The sequence below is a fragment of the Lycium barbarum genome, chromosome 5 (genome assembly GCF_019175385.1).
Source record: "Lycium barbarum isolate Lr01 chromosome 5, ASM1917538v2, whole genome shotgun sequence".
NCBI lineage: Eukaryota > Viridiplantae > Streptophyta > Magnoliopsida > Solanales > Solanaceae > Lycium > Lycium barbarum.
In genome coordinates, this window is record NC_083341.1 from 74,972,418 (window position 1) to 74,991,356 (window position 18,939).

At 39.0% G+C, this 18,939-nt stretch overlaps 1 non-coding gene across 1 annotated transcript; it reads left to right on the forward strand.

Annotated features, from left to right (window-relative positions):
- The first annotated feature begins 5,193 nt into the window (after positions 1-5,193).
- On the forward strand, positions 5,194-5,299 carry LOC132643080 (small nucleolar RNA R71). The gene has a single exon (XR_009583528.1). It is a non-coding gene; the product is annotated as a small nucleolar RNA R71 (small nucleolar RNA).
- The last annotated feature ends 13,640 nt before the right edge of the window (positions 5,300-18,939 follow it).

An 18,939-nucleotide genomic window follows, 5' to 3' on the forward strand; every position in this document is an offset into this window, starting at 1 on the left:
ACATTTCTCGACTTTTCATTCTAATCATTCTCGTCCATATACGCACATTGCTCATGAAACATTATACACTCGCACTCCTCGCACACATCACTAGTTCGTTTACTTGCGTACCAACGGGAAATTTTCCGAGGTGTAACAAAACCCTTCTCAAAACATGACTTATGCTTTACATTCTTCAACGAACTTTCTTCTCTTGCCTCGAACGCCTTTGAAATCTTCGTTAGAGCCGTTAAGTAACCTTTCTTACTTGTAGGACATCGCATATGCCTCATCCAGCGTTAGCCTATCTACTGAGCAACAACACTAAATTTTCCGAGGTGTAACATCCTTCCCCCTTTAAAAACACTCGTCCTCGAATGTTAAGTTCGAGGGAATTCTATAGAAATTTTGCCAGAGTTTCCCCTGTAATACGGGAATACCATCCTGTCATAACAGCCCACAATAACAATGCCTCACAGGGCTATAATACCATGGCAAGAAAAGTATGGCCACACACGACCAAAAGCACTAAAAGAAACCATTACATACCTCATAATACTGTTGTCTCATCTTGAATCTCTTTCGGGGGTTGAAATAAGTGTAGGTCCTTGGACTTCAGGTTTTCTTCCACTTCCCAAGTCATTTCTTCTCGGTTATTGTTCTTCCATAAGACCTTGACTGAAGCTGCTTCTTTGTTTCTGAGTCTCCGCTATTGCCTATCTAGTATGGCAATAGGTATCTCCTCATAAGTCAACCTTTCCATGACTTGAACATCATCTACCGGCATGATTCTAGTTGGATCTCTAACACATTTACGGAGCATTGACACATGAAAAACTGGATGGACTGATTCATGTTCTGGGGGTGAGTCCAATTCATAAGCTACTTGGAAAATCTTGAGGACAATCTTATAAGGTCAAATATCGAGGACTTAATTTTCCCTTCTTACCAAATCTCATCACACCTTTCATCGGTGATATCTTTAGGAATACCCAATCATCAATTTGGAATTCTAAGTCTCGCCGACGGTTGTCTGCATAAGATTTCTGGCTACTTTGGGCTATGAACAATCGATCTCGGATATCTTTGATCTTTCTAACCGCTTGTTGGATCTATTCCGGGCCTATTAGTTGTGTCTCTCCTATTTCAAACCACACAATTGGGTATCTACACTTTCTTCCGTATAGGGCTTCATATTGGGCCATCTGAAGATTGAAATGATAGCTGTTGTTGTATGAAAACTCAATAAGAGGTAAGTGGTCATCCCAACTACCACCGAAATCTAGCACACATGCCTGTAACATATCTTCTAAGGTCTGAATAGTGCGTTCGGCTTGCCCATCAGTTTGTGGATGAAACGCTGTGCTAAGCCTCACTTGAGTACCCAAACCCTCTTGGAAAGTCTTCTAGAATTTAGCTGTAAATTGTGCTCCTCGATCTGTGTAGATACCGGGACACCATGAAGTCGCATAATGTCTTTAAGATACAACCTTGCATAATTTTCTGTCGAATATATGGTTCTGACTGGGAGAAAATGAGCTGATTTCGTGAGTCTGTCCACGATCACCCATATGGAGTCATACTTGCATCGGGAATAAGGCAACCCTCCAATGAAATCCATGTTGATCACTTCCCATTTCCAGGCTGGAATTTCCATCGCTTGCAATAATCTTCCTGGCTTTTGGTGCTCAATTTTTACTTGTTGGAAATTTGGACATTGGGCTACAAATTATTCTATGTCTTTCTTCATTCCATCCCACCAATACATTAACTTGAGATCGTGATACATCTTTGTCACTCCTGGGTGAATGGAATACCGAGAATAATGAGCTTCTTCTAAAATCCGACGACGTAACCCTGCAACATTTGGAACACATAGCCTGTCTCAGTATCTAAGAACTCCATTTGCAGAAATTTCAAATGGCGACTTCTCTTTCTCAGGAAATGTGTCTCTATAGTGACTCAACTGAGGGTTTTCATATTGGGGCTCTTACACCTCTATATCAAAGGACGAAACAGCTGGGTTGTAAATACCCACTTTTGTATTGCCCGAATCAATTAGGCAAACTCCGAGGCTGGCTAGCTAGTGAAGCTCACGGATTATTATTTCTTCTCCAGAGGGACTTCACATAGACTATCCATTGATTTGCAGCTAAGTGCATCAGCTACTATATTCGCCTTTCCGCGGTAGTATAAAATGCTCATATCATAATCCTTCGGTAGTTTTAACCACTGCCTCTGTCGAAGATTTAACTCCTTCTGCTTGAAAATATATTGGAGACTCTTGTGATCTGTATAAATATCATCATGAATGCCATACAAATTGTGTCTCCACATCTTTAGTGCATGGATAACCGCAGCCAATTCGAGGTCATGAGTTGGATAATTCTTCTCATGCTTCTGCAACTACCGGGAAGCATAAGTAATGACTTTACCGTGTTGCATCAACACACACCCTAACTCGACACCAGAGGCATCACAATACACAATATATACCCAACTGGCCCTTCTGGGTGTGTCAGGACTAGGGCTTCAGTTAATCTATCCATTAGTTACTGGAGTGCTCCTGTAAATCTACTGGTGGCTCCTATGGATCTGCACCATCTCTCTGTCTACCTGTGGGCATGAACACAGCGTCCAAAGAAAACGGACATCAGCACGAATATTTTACTGAGTATGTAAGACATGAATGAAATAAGCATAATAGAAGAATCATAAACCATAGGAGGAATATATAACCTGCATGAGATTTATAGGTGCATACATTTCATACATATATCGCATACTTATATAATCATAGTACAGGTATCATCATAGCATATATATATCATCGCGTCATCATCATCATCGTTAACCCGCGTCCGGGTAACCATCATAAGCAGCCTGCTTTAGCGGTGACATGTCTGTCCATTTAGGCACGGTGGAATCATAAGCAGCCCGCTTTAGCAGTGACATGTCTGGCCATTTAAGCGCGGTGAAATCATAAGCAGCCCGCTTTAGCGGTGACATGTCCGGCCATTTAGGCGCGGTGGAATCATATCGTCATATACCCTTCGTAACTCAACATTTCCATACATGGCATAGGCATATTATAAACTTACATTATTGATCATCTCATAGACATATCATGACTTAGCATCATTATACATTTATCATTAAAAACATACACTAGAACTTGAAGGCAACTATGGCTATGTCGGGGTGACATAAGGTCGTGAACCCCCGATTCGATTATGGAGCATTTATAAGTATTCTGCCTCACCTTTAAGGAAATAGTATATAAGGTGAGTGTATACTATAAACAACATCAATGGATCATAATATGGATTATTAGACTTGTAGAACCATGATATTATAGGCCTTAGAATCTTTAGACTTAGACTCATCCTCATCATTATCGCATTTGTAACATATCTCTTATCTTATCCCATATGGCTATTCATGAATATAGGGTCTAAGTTTTCCGGAAGGTAGGAAAGTCATGGAGAGGTAGGAGGATAAAATTATAAAAGTCATATAGGGATCATTAGCTTCGTAGGAATATCATATCATGAACTTTATGACTTCTAGACTTAGATTCATCATCGGTGTTGTCATGTTCGTAACGTATCTCTTTTCTTTATCTCGTATGAAGTTCTTTATACTCGTAGATTCATAGTTCCAAATATGTAGGAAAATCATGGGGAGATAGGAGGATTCATACCATAAGATTCATGCCTTAGAAAGAAAGGACTAGCCTTACAGACCTTTTTCGTTTAACTAATTTATCGCTTGCTTGTTCTCCTTCGATGCCCACGTTTCTACCTTCAAGAGAATTCGCATCAACATTAGTTAATCGACTATAAGAACGTGTTACTATTTCTATGGAAAATTGGGCAGCATTTCCTTTGCTTCTACTACTTTCTCCATATCATATATCAACTACCAAGCATTTATAATAACGTTCACAATATCATAACCAACAATCTTCATTCATCTGCATTACCCTCGTTTCACAATTCCACTTTAATTCATCCATAATCTTGGTCATAGTATACTAGTACGTTTTCTCACATACAATGCTTATCCCATGTCCTCAATATCATTTATAACCTAACTATATCACAACACATCAATAATCATGACTCAACTCAAGCGATTACTCAAAATGACACTATTCACACATTCATGACCCATTTTCTATATCTTTCTACAATTCAAGTGTCTTAGCTTTCCAATACCTTAAACAATATGGAATGATCATAAAACTCACCTTAGATGATGGGAGAATAAACCTTGAGTGGAACTTCTCTTCTTGCACCAAAACCCTACCTCACTTCCCCTGAGATTTCTTGGTGTAGATGAACTTTGATAGGTTTCATACACTTGATTTTGTGGATTTGATGAAGTTGATCATGGATTTCCCTTGGTTTCTTTTAGATGAAGAGTAGAGAGGGTTTTCTAGAGCGTTCTTAGAGTGAGAGGTGAAAATTAAATGAAAAAAAATGAACTTGGGTCCTCTCATATAAATCATGAAATCTGTCCCGACAAGGACATACGGACCAACATACGGTCCGTATCTTTTATACGGGTCGTATGTATGGCCGTATGTTTGGTCCAGTGAACGTTGCCCCTCTTGGATAAATATACGGCCTAACATACGGCCAGTATAATTTATACAGCTAGTATGTTGGGCCGTATAATGCCTAGCTGTTCCGATTTCGTTCTCGTCGACTCGTTTGATCTCCAATCCTTATGGAACCTTCTTAACACTTGTTTAACACTTCAATACCAATCTAAGGGATGTTATTACTCTTTTCCAAAGCATCATTAAATCATCATTGACTCGTTACTCATAATTCTTTCTGATACACAACGTATGTCTTGCCTTCCTTGACAACTTTCTTCCCTCACCTCCAAGGTCTTTAAAATTTTGATTAGGGCCGTCAAATGCTATTTCTTACTTATCAAAACATCGCATAAGTCGTACACTTTGTCAGTCTATTCACTGTGCATGAACAAAAAAAATTCTGAGATGTAACAGGACTACCATATGACAGGATTTAACTATCGTTTGAGTGCCAAGCTTGATTGTGGTTTGTGAGCTTATCGAGCAAACTGGTGATGTTAACAAATGATTTGTCCATGAAGCATCCCCCAGCTGCAGTATTGACAGCAATTTGATTCATTGTATCTAACCCCTTGTAGAACTTCTCGGTGAGAATAGCATCCGGAAGCCCGTGAGTTGGAGATTGAGCTAGATAGTACTTGAAACGCTCCCATGCCGAATATAATTGTTCCCATGGAAGTTGTTTGAACTCAAAGATCTTATCCCGAAGTTCAGCCTTTTTGCTTGGTGGGAACCACTTCTTCAAAAATGTATTGGTTAACTCGCTCCAGGTGTGAATAGAATTGCTGGGGAGCTTTTCATACCATTCCCTTGCTTGCCCAGCCAACAAATATTTAAAGACCCGTAACCGAAGTGCATCAGCAGAAAAAACACCTTGGGATTGTTGAGCACACACGTGCAAGAAGTTCTTCAAATGTCGGAGTGGACAATCCTCCGAAAAATTTTGGAAATAACTTTCAAGTTTCAGCAGCTGATAGATTGAACTATCAATTTTGAATGTAGAATTTCCAGTACTAGGAGGGACCACAACAGAAGCATAATCAGCTTCATTGATGAATTCCGCAAATATATTCTTATCTTCATCCTCTTCTGGTGCTAGTGGGTTCACTTGGAGTCCTCCTTGGTTTCCTTGATTTCGATTTTGTCTTCCTGCCATGTTCACCTGGTTCACCATAACAGCAAACAAGGTGTGATGGAATAGAAAAAGTTTTAAAGAAGAGTACACAACAATTAGTAATTTCAAAACCGTATTCCCCGGCAACGGCGTCAAAATTTGGTACGCTCAAATTACACCTATTAATGGAGTAAAGCGGACGTTGTCAAATGTAGTAACCCAAACAAGGTTGGGTTCGAATCCCACAGGGAATATGGAGAGAAAAAGGTACCAATTATTTATGTAACTAATCTCTAGAAACTTTAATTTTATTCCGAATAGTATAGAGGAGATTTGGTTTGTATTCGCTATTTTGAAGTATTTGGAATTTGCTTGGATTGGGAGAACTAAAGTTGTGTCCCCGCGGTGATTAGATGTTAAGCTATGAGTATCAATATGGTATATTTCTAATGGGTTGGGGTTTTGTATGCACTTAATCTCTACTGCACTTCCTAATATTTTCCAATAGTTAAAAAGTATTTCTTTTTATGATTTTCTCAAATGTAGAAAAGTTGCAAGTAAGATCGATTAAATATGCCAAGTAGAACTCATCTTATCCCTAAGTGAGTTCATTAAACGAGGGTTAGCGCCCCGAGTCCTTGTTAGATTATTTCAAATCACACCCTAGTTCATCTTTCCAAATAAACTAGGGTTTGTGCATAAGCAAGTGTTTGCAACCACTAACAATGAATGTGAGAAATAATAAAAAACATCACAACCCATTATATATATAAACAATGTTAGACACCCATTACATAACACCCATCATTTAGGTCCACAACTTTGATTAAAGAAACTACTCACACATAATGGTCTCAAAAGTAGTAAGCAATAAATGAGACATAAAGCTTACAATGTGTGATAAAGATGATGGAAAATGGAATCTTATTGTCTTCACTAAGCTCCAAAAGTGGAGTAATCAATGCTCACCCACCAATGAAACTTTGTTCACGTGCATAAAAATGATAACTGGCGCGTAAAAATAACCTAAAATGTTCTTTAAATAGGCTTCAAAAATGCACAGCAGCGATTGACAAAATTGCTCCTGATAGCAAGATCGACGGACCGTCGATCGTTCGATAATCCGTCGATTCCTCCATCCTTTGTATCTTCAGCGATGTGATCTATTCGACGGTGTCGTCGACCAGTTCACGCTCCATCGAGTATTAAGTCTTTCTCTCTTCTTGTTGATAGATCTTGATTGATGAAACAAACGACGAAGCGTCGATCAGTTCGACGCTTCGTCGATGGCTCCGTCCTTTGTCTTCTTCAACTAAGGTCATCACTGGAAAGTCGAGCTTATCGACACTTCGATGGACGGTCCGTCGGCTGATCGACGGGACGTTGATTCTTCATTTCTAGCCAAGTTTTCCTTTGTTCTTTGTTTTTGCTTTTGGGCCATTGTTTTCCTAAAACACAACAAAACCATATGAACAAGAACCAGACTTAAGTAAAAAGGCGTCGAATGTGCCACAAATCCGCAGCACATCAGTCATAGAGGGAGTAGAATGAAATGTAAGGAACATGTATGGAAGACAATTCGGCTGTAGCATCAGAAAGACGGATAAAGGCTCGATGAATGAAGCATGGAGAGAGTTTAAACTGTAAGAATTCCGTGCTAAGAGCAAGAAGTAGGACACTAGGAAAACTTGATGTACGGCTGCAACACGAACACATAGTTAGGAGGAATTGCAAGTAAATGAGCTAAACGGGTGGAAGGACTAACAGTGGATGGAAGGGCATGGAATAGTGATGGGATGGTATGGTATAGACCTAGATTGAAAGAGAACTTAGGACAAGAGATTTTCAGTGTTAAAAGGGATTCGCACTCGTAACAAAACACTCCAAAGTTTCCTAACCCAAGAGTAATGGATGACTAATGGAATTAGGCATTGTACATGATACAATAACGGATACGCGGAAGCAATAAAATGACAAGGAAAGTAAATGATAGATAGATTGACACAAGAAAATGGAATTAAAAGCAACCTAAAGGTGTATCAAACCTAAAGACCTCAATTAATTAGCATAAACAAGCACCAACCTCTTAGGATGACCTCAAGGGAATTGAATTCCCAAGCAACCAATCCTCTCACAATCAAAGATTCAACAAGAGCCATCCATGGCCTCTCTCATACGTTTCTCTCTCTAGAGACAACTCTCAAAATCACTCATCTTTTCTTCCAAATGTCAAAAGTCCCCTAATGAAATGAAAGACAATGTATTTATACTAACTAAATAATAGAAGACCCTATTATTACATAAATGCCATTAATGAGGCAAGGGCCTTGTTTGGCTAGTCTTGTGGAGATGGAAATCTTGAATTTGCGGATGTGGCCTCTTGCGTATAGCCTTCCTTGCTCGGTGGCCACTTTAATGTTGTTCCATCTCCCATCCGTCCTCTCCATGCTATCATCCAAACTTTGGCTCTACGAGACGGTCCTTTAAGTGTCCTTGAGGCAACTCGTCTTGTATCATTCTCCCCTTCTTGAAAAGGATTCGTCCTCGAATCTAAACCTTGAAAAACCATAAGGGAGACAAACAAAAACATACTCCTCAAGGATTGAGGGTTAGCACACAATGCAATAATCACATATTCATGCCAAGGATGAACAAACTTGTGGTACAACCACACATCTATGACAATCATGACTAACATTTGCACGCATGAGGTATCAAGCAGTTGATTCCTCCAAGGTTCATGACATAAGGGAGTAATAAAACCAATGGGTTCAAAATACGAAGTATGCAACTCGACATTGGTTCTATTTGACATGTAGCATAATGTCCAAACAAGAACACTCTCATTTTTCAAGCAAGGACTCCCCCAAGATAGTGCTTTCAAATCACACAAGGTGGCACCTGGATCAAATGGGACGAACATCCATCTAGCATGGTCAAGAACACAATCGGCTAGATCATAAGAGCCTTCTCCCACATAAGAAGCACTCCCTATATGCTCAAGAATGTCATCATATGCCAACAAGTAATAAAGGAAGGTATCACGTAAAATAACTTCCTCATCAATATCACTCCCCAATGTAACCTCACCATACGGTTCAAGGACAAGATTATCCAAGGGGTTACTATGAAGTTGAACATGAAAGGAAGAATTTGCAATTTCTAGACAAGAATTACCTTCCTTTGTAACACTTTCCTTCCCCACAAATGGATCACAATTCCTCAAAGGAAGATCTCCATCATGGGAAAGAGTGTCTTCATTCCATAGTGGGTTACATATCACATTATAGCCTCCAAAGGAAACTAAACGTTCAACATTACCAAACATCCCACTAGGTATTTCACTCTCAACAGTCATGTCATCCTCAAATAAAACATTATCCTTTACAAGAGCGTAATCCATAAACAATGAGGAGTCAAAGCATGTCTTTTCACTCTCAAAAGAACCAATGTCATCTTTCAATGCATTTTCGCTCACATGACTATCTACATGACACACATCACCACTACAAGTTGGAGTCTTATCACATGACACTAAAGTACGATCAAGAGACTCATTTTGACACGAAACAAGCAAGGGTGAGATGTCATATTCTTTCAATTGACCAACTATATCAACATCATCACTAACTAGAGGTACATTAAGCACGTCACAAGGATCCTCAAGTAGTGAATTATCATTACAAACAAGTTGATCAACACAAGTTTCAACAATAGTTGGTAATATGTCAATCTCGCAAGAATTACTAACATGGTGACCACATGACAAACTACCATTCAATTCGTAAGTGTCAACACTAGATGGACACAAATCGATCTTGCAAGAAGAATCAATTTTGTCATCTAAAGGATCAACTAGTGTTTGAGCACCTTTATTCGATAATGCATTATCATTCAAAGCACAAATGTCAACACTAGGTGGACACAAATCGGCCTTACAAGAAGGATAAATTCGGTCATCAATAGGATCAACTAGTGTGGGGACACTTTCAATAATGGCATTACCAATAGACGACAAAGAAGCTTTAGGCTTAACGCACGATAAGGTAACTTTCATACTTGACTCGGCATTAAAATCACACAAAGATATAGGAGTATAAGGATGAATGATCTTACCTTGATGTTCACGTAAGCTCCTTTGACCAATGGAAGGAATAGTTGGGGCCGCCGTCCTTGCCTTTAAGCATGGGGTTCTCTCAAAAGAGGTACCCTTCAAAGATTTATTTCTTCTCACATGAGGCTTGGGATATTGGCCTCTCAATATCCCTTTCATGTCCTCCCAAGTCTTGATTGGACTCCTCACTCGTCTCCCACAACATTTCACATACTCCCAATATTGGACAAGCTTTGAGTCAAAAGTTTGGACGGCTAAGTCCATCTTCATTTCTTGCGAATAGGTATATAAGGTCGACGAGTACAAAAAGGGTTAATCTAAAATAGCACCAAGAAGCAAGCAAGGAAGAGTGTCATATCTGAACAAGGGAATTTGTCTACTAGTAGAGAAATAAGGAGCAAGTCAAAAGAGTACAACAATTAAGAGTGCTCATAGACTGGCAGGGAGCCATAGCAATCATGAGTTAAGACCATCTTAATGGCAACAGGTCCCAGGACAGTAACCAGATATCAGTTGACCACTGAGTACATACATAAGAACATGAGGATATGAAACTAATGAATGAGTTCGATAGAGAATTGGGAAGATATGAAAGAAGTCTAATGAGCCCATAGTATAAGAGCACCGAGATCAGGAATTAAAGGAGGACAAACATTTCAAGAAACTAATAAAAGCGTCGTAAGATCGCAAGGTACAACATTCCAGGACAAATGTTCCTAAGGGGGGAAGGATGTTACACCTCGCATTCTCAGAGCTTGAGCATGCCACGTACTTCACCATATTAATGGAGTATTGGAGACGTTCCATGAAGTTTTGGAAGGTACAAGCCATGGGAAGTTCGGAACAATGAAGTACAGGATAAATTACGATCTCGTAAGTCGTAACCGGGAAGGACAACCATGAAACCAAAGGACATGACCATTATAAAGTATGATTAATGATAAATATTGTGTATGGAGATTTTTAGAAGATTCCGAGACCAAGCAAAGCGAAGAAAATAAGTTTGTCAAAAATTTGGAAAAAAAGTTGGCAGAATTCTTGACAGAATTCTGGGTCAGCCTAAAATGAAGTTCATCGAGTCTAGTTTCCAACGCAACAAACCGTTCGTCAATCCGACATCAGAGCATGGAGTTATGAGCATTTTAAAACGGACAGTCAGAGGAACCCGAACCTGAGCGAGAATCCGGAAAAATCCACTTAAAACCCACTTATGTTTTGACCTGGCCAAATCCGAATTTGGCACCTATAAAAGGGCCTTTACACTTCATTTTAGTCATTTTTTCTTCAACTCCATAATCCTATAGAACTCCCCGAACCTCTCCATACCTCTCTAAAATTTTCCACACTTCTCTTCCACTACAAGAATATTCTTGAAGGCTCTCCACCATTCCAAAACATTCTATACCATTACAAAAGAGGATTAAACTCCAAAGCCCCAAGCTAAGTCTCATGGAGAAGGATTGTTCTTGTCTCCACTTAATGTTGTGATAAATTTGGTCTTGGAAGAAGTTGAGTGGGGTGAAGTTCTTCTAGTGTAAGGTATGTTCTCCATCCTATTTCTCATAATTAAGGTGATTTGAAGGTTTAGCAAGTCCTATAAAAAAAGAGAATCATAGGATAGAAGTTGCAAATTATTAAGGTGAAGATGATGACTATGGAATGAATTTGAAAGGAGATTTTGAATTAATTTGAGATTAAATTTAATATAATTCTTTGATTATGGTATTGTGGATATTGTTATGGTTAGTTGAGATATTTGGAAAACATCGTGTGGGATGTTTTATGGAGCCTATTGTTGTTGATAATATCGTTGAGATGTTGGTATTGTTGTTGTTGTTGTTGGTTGTTGGATTGTGATTTCGGGCTAGGCAGAGAAACAGGGGAGGTGCTGTCCGAATTTTGGCAGATTCTAAACGGAATTAAATTGAAGGCTTAAGATGAGTGTATGACATTGAGCCTAATAATAGTATGAATGGTTTATATGTAGATTTACGAGCTTGGAAGGATAAACGTTGAACGACTAAGGCGACCGAAAGGTATGTTAAGGCTCGTCCCTTTCTTTCAAAGGCATGATTCCATAAGTGTTTCCATAACCTCCTTTGATACAATAACGGATACGCGGAAGCAACAAAATAACAAGGAAAGTAAAGGATAGATAGATTGACACAAGAAAATGGAATTAAAAGCAACCTAAAGGTGTATCAAACCTAAAGACCTCAATTAATTAGCATAAACAAGCACCAACCTCTTAGGATGACCTCAAGGGAATTGAATTCCCAAGCAACCAATCCTCTCACAATCAAAGATTCAACAAGAGCCATCCATGGCCTCTCTCATAAGTTTCTCTCTCTAGAGACAACTCTCAAAATCACTCATCTTTTCTTCCAAATGTCAAAAGTCCTTAAATGAAATGAAAGACTAACTATTTATACTAACTAAATAATAGAAGACCATATTATTACATAAATGCCATTAATGAGGCAAGGGCCTTGTTTGGCTTGTCTTGTGGAGATGGAAATCTTGAATTTTCGAATGTGGTCTCTCGTAAACATAGCCTTCCCTGCTCGGTTGCCACTTAATGCTCTTCCATCTCCCATCCGTCCTCTCCATGCTATTATCCAAACTTTGACTCCACGGGACGGTCCTCGAAATGTCTTTGAGGCAACTAGGCTTGTATCATTCTCCCCTTCTTGAAAAGGATTCGTCCTCGAATCTATACGTTGCAAAACCATAAAGGAGACACATAAAAACCAAGTCCTCAAAGGATGAGGGTTAGTGTTAAGGTGGACCAACGTACACCATGCCAAGTAAGCACAAATTTTTGATATCGCCAAGTATCAACCATTTTCAAGCAAAATAAGCTCGTAAGTAGAGTACTAAGAACTTGGCTATCCCAAAGATCAGGAAATGAGGATATTCTTAGAGAGCCAATGATTTCAAGAAAACAAGTTGGCATAAAACACAAATAATCCTCAATTGCAAAAAGATACCATTCACACAAGGTGAAGATTTCACCGGGGTCAAAAGGAAAAGATACCCACATATCACGGGCAAGGCAACAACTAAGCACCTCAATAGGGCCCTGCCCAACATCAAATGAACTCTCAACAATATCATGAATGTCATCATATGCAAATAAGTAATAAAGAAAGGTATCACGTAAAGTATCTTCCTCATCAATATCACTCCCCAATGTAACCTCACCATACGGTTCAAGGACGAGTATCCAAGGGGCTACTATGAAGTTGAACATGAAAGGAGGAATTTGCAATTTCTAGACAAGAATTGCCTTCCTTTGTAACACTTTCCTTCCCCACAAATGGATCACAATTCCTCAAAGGAAGATGTCCCTCATAGGAAAGAGTGTCTTCATTCCATAGTGGGTTACATATCACATTATAGCCTCCAAAGGAAACTAAATGTTCAACATTACCAAACACCCCACTAGGTTCATCACTCTCAATAGTCACGTCAGCCTCAAATAAAACATTATCCTTTACAAGAGAGTAATCCATGAACAATGAAGAGTTAAAGCATGTCATTTCACTCTCAAAAGAACCAATGTCATCTTTCAATGCATTTTCGCTCACATGACGATCTACATGACACACATCACCACTACAAATTAAAGTCTTATCACGTGACACTAAAGTACGATCAAGAGACTCATTTTGACATGAAACAAACAAGGGTGAGATGTCACATTCTTTCAATTGACCAACTATTTCAACATTATCACTAACTAGAGGTACATTAAACACATCACAAAGATCCTCAAGTAGTGAATTATCATTACAAGCAAGTTGATCAATACAAGTTTCAACACGAGTTGGTAGTATGTCAAACTCACAAGAATTACTAATATGATGACCACATGACATTGTACTACCAATCAATTCACAAGTGCCAACACTAGGTGGACACAAATCGATCTTGCAAGAAGAATCAATTTTGTCATCTAAAGGATCAACTAGTGTTTGAGCACCTTCATTCGATAATGCACTATCATTCAAAGCACAAGTGTCAACACTAGGTGGACACAAATCGACCTTACAAGAAGGAACAATTCGGTCATCAATAGGATCAACTAGTGTGGGGACACTTTCAACAATGGCATTACCAATACACGGCAAGGGAGCATTAGGCTTAACGCAAGGTAAACTAACTTTCATGCTTGACTTGACATTAAAATCACACAAAGATGTACGAGTATAAGGATAAGTGATCTTACCTTGGTGTTCATGCAAGCTCTTTTGACCAATGGAAGGAATGGTTGTGGCCGCCGTCCTTGCCTTCAAGCATGGGGTTCTCTCAAAAGAGGTACCCCTCAACGATTCATTTCGTCTCACATGTGGCTTGGGATATTGGCTTCTCAATATCCTTTTCATGTCCTCCCAAGTTTTGATGGGACTCCTCACTTGTCTCCCACAACTTTTCACATACTCCCAATATTTGACAAGCTTTGAGTCAAAAGTTTGAACGGCTAAGTCCATCTTCCTTAGTCGTGAGTAGTTGTAGCTAGCAAAGATTTCATCCATCATGAGTTCCCATTCATAGAACTCTTCACCACTAGCGCTCATACATAGGGTAGGCCAACTCACATTGGGCTCTTGCACTTTTATCCTTGGATTCGTTCTATGAAGTATGTTTGGAAATAGAGGTGTCCCCCATTCATTCACAACATACTTATGCCAATTTTGTTCATCCGCAATCCCATGGTCTTCAAACCAAGCAAACCCAAAGCACATGTCACAATTGTCCATAGGGAGTATTTCGCAACACACTTTCTCATGGTATTCCCCATAAGAGAAAGGTACATATGCCACATTAGTTAACCTTCCCTTTTGCTTTGCCCTTTTCACTATAGATAACCCCAACCCAACCACAAGACGAGGAGTGACATAACATTCACTAAAGTAGTCATCAATTTCAAGACGAATCCTCTCCTCTTTCAACACCCTCACTAGCATTGAGTGACATCTTCTCTCCATGGAGTAGTACCTGCAAAGAATACTTAGCAAACACGTTAGTAGTAAAGAAACCTCACCACACTCGTGTTTACACTCTTTTGTGCTTGGCTAGCACCACTCGAATGAGCTCACACACTCTTGCCTTTTACCACTCAATTGGATTAGCCGAGGTTGATTCTCGATTGGATTCGGTTGGTTGCAAGGTGCACAATTGCTACTCGAGATTGGAATGGATTCTTGTAGACTCAAGAAGAACGTGGACGACTCAATTAAAACAAACGCACTTGAGCCAAGAAATTAACAACGAGATAAAATGAAGAAAAGCACGAAAGAATTGGCACGAAAGAAATGCGGACACAAGAACTAGCAAACACAAGTAGGAACAACTACTAAATGGCTACTAGTTGAGAGACACAAGAAAATTGGAATGCAAAAATCGGGAAAATAACTAAATTTCGGGCCCGGGTAGGTGATAACTTGAAAACACGACCAGGAAGCCCCAATTGATCCAAGGTATCAATTTGAAATAATGAATTTTTTTTTTTTTTTTGTTCCCTACCAAAGGATTAGGGACACAATATCATCAACTAAGGATCAAGAAATTTTTTGTTTTGAGAATTGAAATCAAAGAGAATTAAAGTTGAAAAACCTGAAATGTGCAACCCGCGACGCCTGTGCAGAACCTGCGACTCGCGGTTCAACCTGCGATAGTGATCCGCGGCTCGCGGTTGATGCAGCCAAAAATGTCAATTCTCTGTCACAAGGTGCGACACCACCTGCGACTCGCAGGTGCAACCCGCGATGGTGTTCCGCGGCTCGCAGATGAGGCACCTCAAAACGTTCAACTCTCTGTCACCAGGCGCGACTTCACCTGCGACTCGCAGGTGATACATGCGACTCGCAGACGTCGCATTTGGGCCAACGTTGGGACTTAAATTATTTTTTTTTCGCAAAAATCAGAAATATTTGACAACTTTTGGATCAAATGACCCTTTGGAGAGTCTTCTTCCTTATGAAGATTTGAAGGTCTTCAAGAACACAAGAACACTTCAAAAATTCAACCACCCTCAAATCAACTCCAAATTGGCTCAAATTTCGGATTTAAGTTCTCTTTAATGTAGAGAACCAAGCCCAATAGGTTTCAACCTTTAACTTCACCTTCTTCAACAAGACCCACTTTCAAGTTCTTGAAGCTTTGAAGCTCAACAATGGTGGAACGCAAACCCTAACTCCAAATGGATTCGAAATTGAAGATTTAGACTCTAGAAACACTAAGAAACTCTAATCTAACACTAGATTCAACAAAATCAACAAGAAAAATTTGATTTTTTTTTTTTTTTTTTTTTTTGAATTTCGGTTTTTTTTTTTTTTGTTGAATCAAAACCCAAGATTAGATTTGGTAGAACAAACCTAAACTAAGCTCTGATACCAATTGATACAATAACGGATACGCGGAAGCAATAAATTAACAAGGAAAGTAAATGATAGATAGATTGACACAAGAAAATGAAATTAAAAGCAACCTAAAGGTGTATCAAACCTAAAGACCTCAATTAATCAACATTACAAGCACCAACCTCTTAGGATGACCTCAAGGGAATTGAATTCCCAAGCAACCAATCCTCTCACAATCAAAGGTTCAACAAGAGCCATCCATGGCCTCTCTCACAAGTTTCTCTTTCTAGAGACAACTCTCAAACTCACTCATCTATTTTCATAATTCATCCAAATGTCAAAAGTCCTTAAATGAAATGAAAGACTAACTATTTATACTAACTAAATAATAGAAGACCCTATTATTACATAAATGCCATTAATGAGGCAAGGGCCTTGTTTGGCTTGTCTTGTGGAGATGGAAATCTTGAATTTCCGAATGTGGTCTCTCGTAAACATAGCCTTCCCTGCTCGGTTGCCACTTAATGCTCTTCCATCTCCCATCCGTCCTCTCCATGCTATTATCCAAACTTTGACTCCACGGGACGGTCCTCGAAATGTCTTTGAGGCAACTAGGCTTGTATCATCCTTGATTTCAAAATCTAGAAGTTATGACTCTTAAAGCTTCTTATGATGTTAAAAATGAGAATGTCTTATGAGGATTGTTATAGTCCGTACTTTGTACATTCGGATAATTCGAGGTAGTCGTGGTACGTTGAAGGCAAGACCATTTTCCAAAACTATTTTAGTGTGCAAGTTGTTTATGAATACTATTGGTATGGAAATATTGAGAAAGGCTAAGGGTAAAAGGGGAAATTCACAAGAGGGTTCATGGAAATATTGTGGAAGGCTAAGGGCAAAATGGGAATTTCACAAAAAGATTCAAGAGTGTTCTTGAAGGACCTTGGCCGTGTGGTGTAAATATATGTGGGCCCCACCCATGGCCATGTGTCCATACTTTTATTTGGGGGACCTAAGTATAAATATATAGGAGTGGTGGTAAATAATACATATTCATCTTCTTCTAATTCAAGAAATTTGAGGAAGCTTCATGAAAAACAAATATAGTAGTATTCGGCCATGGCAAGAAATTTGGTGCCATGGAAATTCATCAAGAAAAATTATTTTCTCCTAGTGTTCCAAGCAATTGGAAGGTCATCTTTAATATGGAGTGGTTGTTGGAGCAATAAAACCATTTATTTGTGCAAGTTCACAACCTTAGCCAAGCCAAGAAGTTGAGTGAAAAAGGTATGTGTTTAATCTTCTTTTACATGTGTTAGAGATGCTTATGTATGTTGAAGTATGTAGAAATGGATAGAATTCATGGTACAAGTGTGTGTTGATGTTGTGGCCGAACATAGTGAGTTGTGAAGAACAAATGAATTGATTTTTATTTAGTAGTTTGATTGTTGTGTTGTGGATTCCATGATGTAAAATGAAGATTTTATGGTTTGAAATGAAGTTGTGATCATTGTGGGATTGTTGAAGGAGCTAATGTGACACTAGCATGAAATCTTATACTTGTAGGAATAATGTTGTCAACGTGTAGTTATGGGTATAATGCATGAATTTGGAAGGGAGAAATGTGTTGATTTTATTGAGTTTGGAAGGTTGTAAGTTGGTTGTTGTGATTGAATTGGACATAAGAAAGTGTTGTCGAATTATGTAAAAGAAATTACTAACGTTAGAATGTATTTTGAATTGATTGACAAAGTTGTAAATATGTAGATTGTTGGTGTAGTTCATGAATTGGAAGAAAACAATGTGATTATTGTCCTTGCTAAGTTTGGAAGATTTCGGATTATTGTTAATAATGTGGCCGAGTGGAATTCTCGGATTATTGTTGATAAATTGGCCGAGTTGCATTCTCTGATTTGTTGTTGGTAATTTGGCCGAGTTAGATTCTTGGGGATGGTGTATTTACAGGGGAGATGTTGCCGAAATTTCGGCAGGTTATAAGTAAATTCGTTTGAAGAACTAAGACAAGTGTGTCATGATGTGTCTAATGATTATGTCAATTCTCTTGAATGTAGATTACCAAGTTCGGACAAATAAGTGTAGATAATTGGACGTGGGACAGGTATGTAAGGCTTACCCTTTCTTTCTTTTGGCATGATCTTTGTGAAACGAACAGGCGATATGTATATGATTTCGAAGAAATTTCTTATTCTTAGAGCCACTAGGATGGCTAATATTCTTGACTTCCATAAGCTATTTCATATGGTTTTGATGCGTATCCTTGATGCACGCCTCAATATGTCTATTCACCGAGTCCCGGGCCGGGTATGTTATCGTGCGCACTCCTCTGCATTGTTCACCGAGTCCCTCATTAGAGGGCCGGGTACGGTATATGTTTATGATGATATGATGATGATGATGATGATGATGTGTTATGGTGGCCAGGAGGGCATATGATGATTTGATTCACCGAGTCCCTTAATGGGCCGGGTACGGTATGAATATGATATATGACGTACACATGCATGATTCTGTCCACCGAGTCCCTTAATGGACCGGGTACGATATGATTCACTAGAGGGCCGCGTACGGTATATATGTATATGTATATGTGTTATATCCTGTATTTTTATACATTGGGACATTTTAAACTAAACGCGACAAGTTAAAAACAAGACTAATTTAAGGTACGAAGTAGAGACTTTAACTTCCGGTTTCGTTTCAAGTCACAAATTGCCTATAAATTTATTTTGGTATAGTA